Here is an 8,676-nt window from a genome sequence, read left to right on the forward strand (position 1 = left end):
TACGTTTTTCATTCGCTGACTTTTGAGATCTGGTGGATGAGGTGGTGATGTTACAATGTACTGTACACCCCTTAATGTAATAGTCGTAATGTTGTTTACCTTGTGTGAAATAACAAATGGATCAGTGTTACAATGTACACCTCTTGTATTACACCCAACATAATGTAGTTTATCGCTATGGAAAAGAAGATGTAAAATTAGTGTTTGTTTTTTCCCGTCAGCATAAAGGAATATAATAGTATAATAATAATAATAATAATAATTAACGGTTTATTGAAAGAGCTTGGCAGCCAGAAGGCTGAAAATATACAGTTACATATTTGGGGAATGGGTTACGAATTACAAATAATATACAAGTAACATAAGTGACACAAATAAGATATATAATAACTAGATGGGGAAAAGCTCAAACTACAGTTCATTTCAACATAGTGACAGTACAAGGAGTAGTGTTAACTGGGAGTGAATACACTATTTATTACAAGTTATTGATAATTTTTACAATGGTTGGGACTGGGCTGTTCTAAGAGCGATCAGTTCGTGCACGTATGGGCTGGATGCGGTTGTGGTGTCGAACAGCAATTCTCGGACTAGGGATCTCAGGTGGTAGTAGGAGCCGGTATTGTAGTGTGTGTGTGTGTGTGTGTGTGTGTGTGTGTGTGTGTGTGTGTGTTAACCGATAAATTGGTTTCTTTTGCTCTTGGTGGTGATCCTGGTGAAGTATATAATATCTGTACCCACTACAGTCCGTGTGTGTGTATACGGACGGTATGTTAGTCAACGTGTCAGATCAGTACTCATTTCTGTTTCACCTTAAGGATATATACCCCTCGTAAACAGACCCACTTAACCCTTCTCTGGTGTAACCTATAACATATATACTGTAGATGAGGAAAATACTGACGTTTGAATTCCAGTGATTTCCAATAATTTAGTTTTAATATATCTTTATTTACGAGAGATAATTACCACTCCTTGTGTTTATCAGTCCGCTCCCGTGTCGTGGTCTGGGGTGTTGGTGAATTATTTGTTTTTAATAGATGTTGTAAGTGGAGGAGGAAGTTGTTTTGTGGGGTAGTGTAAGGTGTTGATTAGTGATGTGTTTAGGGGTGGTGGGGCTGTGTCGTATTCACTGGATGTGGTGAACCCAAGAGAGAGAGAGAGAGAGAGAGAGAGCGAGAGAGAGAGAGAGAGAGAGAGAGAGAGAGAGAGAGAGAGAGGACATTTTAGAACAAGATGGGGAAGTTGAGAGATTAGGAAAGAAGAGAAATTAGTAATGGAGGCTGTGAGGAATGAGGATGTAGCCTATATATATAGTTCTTAAGTGAGTAATGATAGTACTAGTTAATATATACCGTAGCAGTAATAGTAGGCGGTAACTAGTAAAACAGTAATGCAGTTTTAAGGGTAAGTGATGGTGATAATACCGGCATAAGTTAGGTTAGTGTAGGTTGGGTTAAGTTAGGTTAGGTTAGTGTATGTTGGGTTAGGTTAAGTTAGTGTAGATTTGGTTAGGTTAAGTTATGTTAGTGTAGATTGGGTTAGTTTAAGTAGTATAGTATATTCATGGTACGCCGCCGCCCCCCCCCCCTAATATCATAAACAAAATATTAGTAAAAAAAAGTTAAAAGGGGGAGGGGGAGGAGTAGTTATTGTTGAAACACTTAGTTATTATTGTGTTCAAAATTCATCTTACTAACACAAAAAAGGTGTCTTGAGATATTGCCCCCCTCAAACGCACGGTAATTCCTCCCCTTTTCTTCTCTCCCGTTTCCCCTCACCCCTTCCCCTCTCCCTTCCTCTTCCCTTTCCCCCCCTCTCATTTCCAAACCCTTCCTCCCTTAACCCTCCCCCCTTCCCTTATCCCTCCCCCTTTCGCATGCGCTACGCCCAGCACCTAGAGACTGAATCGGGATGGGTGATGGGGTAGTGGGAGGTGTGCAAAAGAGAGGAGGGAGAGAGAGAAACTGAGGAACGAAGAGGTTGATGAAGAAATACTTAAAAAAAACAAGAAAGAGATGATGAATAGAAAAGAACACAAAAGGGGTGAGTGGGGGAGAAGGAAAAAGTAAGTAGAGAAACACAAAGCGAGTGAGGAAGAGGAGGAGGAGGAGGAGGAGGGATGAACTACTAAGAATGAGTAATAGTGGAGGCAGGTGGAGGTAGTAGATAGATGAGAGAAGAATACAAAGAGAGAGGGAGAAGGTCGATAGAAAAGAACACAAAAAGCGAGAGATGAGGAGGAGGAGGAGGAAGCAGCAGCAACAAGAAATACTAAGAGTGAGTAATAGGTGAAGGCGGGGGTGGGGGGGAGGCAGGTGGAGGATGAAGTATAGAGTGGTGTGAGGCTCGCTGACTGGTGGTGCTGCACTTAACACTCGCTGATGAGAAAAGTTGTAGCGGGGGCTTAACACAGCTCCAGCTGCCCAGGGAACAGCTGGACCATGTCTAGGAGGAGAGGAGGGGGGCTGGAGGAAGAGGATGGCTAGACTGCTGTTTGGTTGCTGGAGAAGGGATAGGTGATGTTTTGGGGATGGAGGATGGCTGGACTGACTTTTGGTTGCTGGAGAAGGGATAGATGGAGGATGGCTACTGTTAGGCTTCTTAAGTAAGATGGTTCACAGGTTGGTTGCTGGGTGAGGGAGGATGGGGTTCTGGCAATATTTGTAAGGCGAATCCCTTTGGGGAGTTGTGTTAAGTATTGGTCTCTCTTGTATCAGGTAGCGAAAACCCGTAATTCCATTGCTTAGCTGAGAGAGAGAGAGAGAGAGAGAGAGAGAGAGAGAGAGAGAGAGAGAGAGATGATGGTAGCTCATATGAGAGGGAGAGAGTCTTTTATCCCAGCACCGCATATACCGTAGTTTTAAGGTTTTAATGTGAGAAGCGAATACAGAAACAAGAGAATTCGGTAATGCAGGAAACGAACACATTTCACGCCGCTGGATATCCCAAGTTTGTATTTACGCTGACGATAATCGAAACGCTTGTTCCTGACAGCCCAGAGAAAAATCTCATAATTCCCGATAATCCGAAATCCTCCCCCTCGATAATTAGAGAGGTTCCGAGAAAAATTTCCAACGAGTTGCTTTATTCCCTCCATTAGATTCCGTTTTCGTTAAGTCCTAATGTGTGTGGGTGTTTTTTCTGCCCGGTTTTAGACGCTGGTGAAGACAATGGGTGAGGGTCGGGGGAAGGGTGAGTGCAAGGGGGGAAATGTAGGAAGGGTGAAGAACTGGGGATCGAAGTAGGGGTGAGGGCAGGGTGCAGATATGGGAGGGTGGGTTAGGTCGTGGGGGTTAAGATGTTGAATAGCGGTAGGATCATGTTGCACAGGTTGATGAAGGGAAAGTGTCGTGTTGCATCCCCGGGTCAATATGTTACAACTTTATGAAGCTTTAAAGGCGCTGTCTGCCAATACTCGGGTAGATATTTAGGGGGAGACTTGGCAGGTGAGTAGTGACGTAACTTGGGGGTACAGGTGTTCACCAGGTAGACAGATTGCCAATTTTTTTTAACTCGGTGTACCTGGTGGCGTACTTGTGTGCATGTTGTTGTGTGTGAAATAATTATTTTATTTTATTGTTTGTCTATCTGCCTTTCATTGATTATCATTCATTCATTCTTATACCTGCTTTAACGGCTATGTTCTTGCGCTTCTTGTATATATTGGTTTTATCACTGTTGCCTCATAGCGTCCACCCCTCCCCACAAAAAAATAAATAAAAGAAATAAAACCCTTGACACTATGTTATAATGAAGTGCTGTATGTTTAATGTACCGTACGAATCCTCTGTGTGTGTGTGTGAGAGAGGGGGGGGGTGACTTTCCTCTTGGTCGTGTGTGTTATGATAGATGGTAGGTGTGTTAAGCAGCTGTAGGTAATTAGCTGTGATGGAGGTAGGGTTGTGTGCTAATGAGGATAGTTTTAAGGATAATGCTAGTCTTAATAATAATGTTTATGTTAATAATATAATATATAATGCTGATGATAATAAAATGCTATTAAGAAGAAATATCGGTAATTCTAATACAATAAAAAAAATTAAAAAGTTAGTATAGGAACATCAATACATAGAAAGAAAATGATCCTGATAATTAGAATATCAAAGTAAATGAATATGATGTTAATTTGTTTATGATTATTAAAATGCTGCTATTATTATTATTATTATTATTATTATTATTATTAGTAGTAGTAGTAGTAGTAGTAGTGGTAGTAGTAGTAGTAGTAGTAGTAGTAGTACGAGTATAATACCGGGTTATATTTTGGTGTATATGAACATTATATACTGTGCATACTAAGCCCAGTGTCTTCCTTTATTTAATATTTTTTTGTCTGTAAAGTTGCCAAGGAGAATTTCATTACAGCAGGCCGCGCATCGAGTCCAATCGGATTTCAATTACAATTTAAAAGTATGTAAATGTTACTGCTGCTAATGACGCATCTTACCTCCACCCAGCTGGATCTCTCTCATTGGCTGTCGTTCTGAGAGAGAGGGAGAAGGGGGGGGGGGAGATCTAATCATAGGTGTCGTGAGATTCAATTGTGTATAAGAGAGAGAGAGAGAGAGAGAGAGAGAGAGAGTCTAGTTGAAGGTGTTGTGTGTAGGAGAGTCAATCGAAGCTGTTGTGAGGATCAGTATCGAGTTCTTATTTGGCCCATACAGTAGGATTTGGGTCCTGGCCTAACCCAATCAGTAGCTGCCAGTTTAGTGTAGAAAATTTCATGAGTAATCCAGAATGTTTAGGGAGGCGGAGGTGGGGGAGGGGATTGGTGGGGGAGATGAGGGAGGGGCGTGAAGGATTAGGTGGGAGGTTGGTGATGGTTGGTGCGTGAGAGGGGTGGAGGTGGTGGCGGGGTGGAATGTTTCAAATTATGGAATATGGTGACGAAATTTCATATTTATGATAGGAATGATGATCTTGGTTTCACACACACACACACACACACACACACACACACACACACACACACACAATCAATCAACATGGAGGGAACTGGCATATAGAGTTACGTCCGTTTGTCTGTCTGTCTATTCCTCCGTGTAGGGTTCTGTCTCCCTCCAGTAACTTGAGCACGTCGTTGTGGGTCGGAATACAATATGTTGTGCCGGCTCATGACAGGAACACCTACAGTGGGTGTGGGTTCAATTAAATCGCCAGAGCCACATTCCAATCTGCATATTTATATTAAATTGGTATTTCATCACATGTAAATCGGCATTTCTATAGTTATATCGGCATGTCTACATTTTAATTGGTAGCTACAGTTAAATCGGCATTTATATAATTAAATCAGTAGCTTATATGGACATTTCTAGTTTTATTAGATTATATCAGTAGCATGCAGCGTTGCAGGGCTGGCGTTTAAAAAAACATCAAAAAATCTAAAAAAGTAAAAAACAAAAACAGGTAATTTTCTTTTATTTGTCATATACTAATTATCATACTGATCAACAACATAATACACGGAATTTGTTAAGTTATTCACTAAGAACACCATAAAACTGCTCTAGTCTATGCTCAGTGACACCATGCCGTCCAGCCATTCGTTTGGTCACGGCTAGGACGCGTTACAGTCCTGTCCATTTCACGTCAGTGCTGTCCAGGGACAAAACTAGACCACAGTTGTTAAAAGCCTTATTGAAGGACTACGTTGCCACTTGCTACTCCTAAGTTTCCAACTATGATATCAATATTTTAAATACTAATTTGCCATTGCCATACTACTTGCCAAAGTTGCTAGCAAGAGTTGTGTTGTGCATGTATTCCCCATCTGTTGTGTGTGTAATATTCTGGGGAATAGTTACTATAAGATACTTCAGGGGTTGTTGGTAAAAAACCAATAAAAACCCACAGTCCGCGTGGGCTGGTTTTATTAAATCCGGAATTTTTCCAACCCTGGCAGCATGTATACTGTACTGTATATAAGAGTAATGATAATGGTGGTTGTTTACATCTGAGTAGGGAAGAAACTAACCGAGCCTAACTAAATCTGACCTAATTAATAAGACAATTTTATTTACCCGCTGAACCATTCAACATTCTGGCAGACGACCCAAAGAAAAGGTCATCTAACAGAGACACAACTGAGCTCACTGCTGTCTTGGGGGGAGCTACATTCTTCCCTCCATCTTAAAAAAGTCTTTGCATTCATAGTGACCAGACGAGACGGTGTCCAGTCACGGTGGTCCCTTGGTTTACATAAGAGCTGTGACGTCACTGAGCCGAGGTTCCAGCTCCGCCCACCCTCTGATGCTCACGAGGGGAAGGATGCCGGACACAAGATTGTTATGAATTTAGTTTTAAGTTCGGCTCCGTAATTTATATATATAATTTTCTATTTATCAGTTGATATTTCTAATAGTTTATGATTTCCTGGGATGAGAGAAGGAGGGGAATATAGGAGAGGAGAGGAAAGGGGGGGTGGAGGTTAGGAGAGAAGAGGAGGGAAGGGGAAGAGAGATGAGGTTATGAGAGAAGAGAGAAGAAAAGAGAGGAGGAGGGGTGGGGATTGGTTTGTTCGGCCAATAGTCTTGAATAATACAATACTTTAGGGAAGAGTGTGGCCAGCCAGGCGAGAGAACGACCCGCAGGGAGGTGGAGTAAATAAGAGAAGCATATGCACCTTCTACACACACACACACACACACACACAGGGACACTACACAGTATGATCCTATCAGCTGACTACCATAAACAAGTGAACATGTGTATCCCCTCTCGTGTTCTTTGTTTATATACCTTAATTGTCTTCACAGTTGTTTATATACCTTGTCTTCACCTGTGTTTGCTTTGTGTGTTGTATGAGAAGCCATTTTTTTTTCTTATTACGTGAAAGTTTACCCAGTGAGGAAGTCCCCCCACCTCCGGTAGGTATTGGTGATGTGTCTGTCACCTGGTATTTTAAATCTTCATATTTTTCTTTTAACGATAAAATTTAGGGTGTCAGGTTAGGTTAGGTTATGTTAGGTTAGGTTAGGTTATGTTAGGTTATGTTAGTTTAGGTTATGTTAGGTTAGGTTAGGTTAGGTTAGGTTAGTGTTAACATTTGTTTAGCTAATCTGTCTCGTGAAACTTTTAATTTGTACCCTCACTGGTCTACACAACTCTCATTTACGGTAAGGGTAGCAGCTGAGGGAAGTAGACTTAGCCATGTAATGTAGTGAAGATATTCTGCGTGTTTGAGTGTAGAGAAGAGTTGTGTAAGACGGTGTAGGAATTGTTGGGGAGTTGGGTGTACAGAGGGAGGGGTTGTGTAGGACAGTGGAATGTCCTGAATGCACCGAGGAAATGTTTCTGTGTACGGAGGTATTTTCTGGGGCGGGATTGTGTAAGATAGTCGAAGCTCTGTGTATTTAAGATTTTTTTTTGTGTGTGTACAGAGGCAGGGTTGTGTAAGTGTGTACAGAGGCAAGGTTGTGTAAGTGTGTACAGGGGCAAGGTTGTGTAAGTGTGTACAGAGGCGAGGTTGTGTAAGTGTGTACAGAGGCAGGGTTGTGTAAGTGTGTACAGGGGCAAGGTTGTGTAAGTGTGTACAGGGGCAAGGTTGTGTAAGTGTGTACAGGGGCAAGGTTGTGTAAGTGTGTACAGGGGTTGGGTTAGGTCAGGTCATAATGGTGTCCGATTTATATATATATATTTTTTTTCTTTTTCACTCTCCCTCCCTCTGCTCCTCCTTGTATTGATTATTACGTGCCGCATTTTGGCCAAGACCCTCCTCCTCCTCCTCCTCCTCCTCCGCCCCCCCCTGATGGCCCGGCGCTACTCTGTTGATTAATCCTGCCCAGGCCTGAGGGATCTTCCAGCCCAAGGATTATCTTTACAGTGGGTCCTAAATACACTCCCTGGGTCCCTCCTCCTCCTTCTCGTCATATATGCAACTCCAATTCTTCCTTTTCCTCCTCAATACTACTCCTTCTCATATTCCCCCTTATTACCTAGATACCGTCCTGCATGCACCTCCTCCTCCTCCTCCTCCTCCTCCTCCTCCCTCCTCCTCCTCCTCCTCCTCCTCTTCTTCCTCCTACTGTCCTCCCACCATCGTCGAGCCGGAAACTTCCCTTGACAAGGACTCCACCCACAATACTTCAATCGTCCTCCTCCACCCTCAGCCCCTCATCCTAAACATAGTGCCCGGCCACCCACACTGCCCTCCCTCCTGCTTACGTTGTACCATCCCATCATGTTCCTCTCCACCCACGCCCCGCTCATCCACCCACTTACTTCCCTCTCCCCCTCCTTCCCACCCACCAACCAAGCTTTCTTGTTGTCCGTTCTCTCCCTCCCCTCCCCTTTACGCCCACACGTTCTAGCACCCACATTACCTCACCCCCGGTCTCCCACCCATAATTTTCTCTTCCATGCTCTCACGCCGCCCACATTGCCTTTTATCCCAGGCACTCCATGCCATGTCCCCCCCCAACAGTGCTCTCCAGACTCTCTTTCTCCCACGTTAACTCCCTCATGCTGCTACTCTCTCTCTCTCTCTCTCTCTCTCTCTCTCTCTCTCTCTCTCCCTCTCCTCACTCTCTCTCTCTCTCTCTCTCTCTCTCTCTCACACACACACACACACACAGTCCAAGTTCTCATCTCCACATTTGCTCTTAAGTCTGAGATGAGATTAGTGGCTATTCACACTTAGGGTTTCAGGCTTTACGCTTCAGAGTTGAGACC

Source organism: Homarus americanus, unplaced genomic scaffold, assembly GCF_018991925.1.
Source record: "Homarus americanus isolate GMGI-L3 unplaced genomic scaffold, GMGI_Hamer_2.0 scaffold11022, whole genome shotgun sequence".
Classification (NCBI taxonomy): domain Eukaryota; kingdom Metazoa; phylum Arthropoda; class Malacostraca; order Decapoda; family Nephropidae; genus Homarus; species Homarus americanus.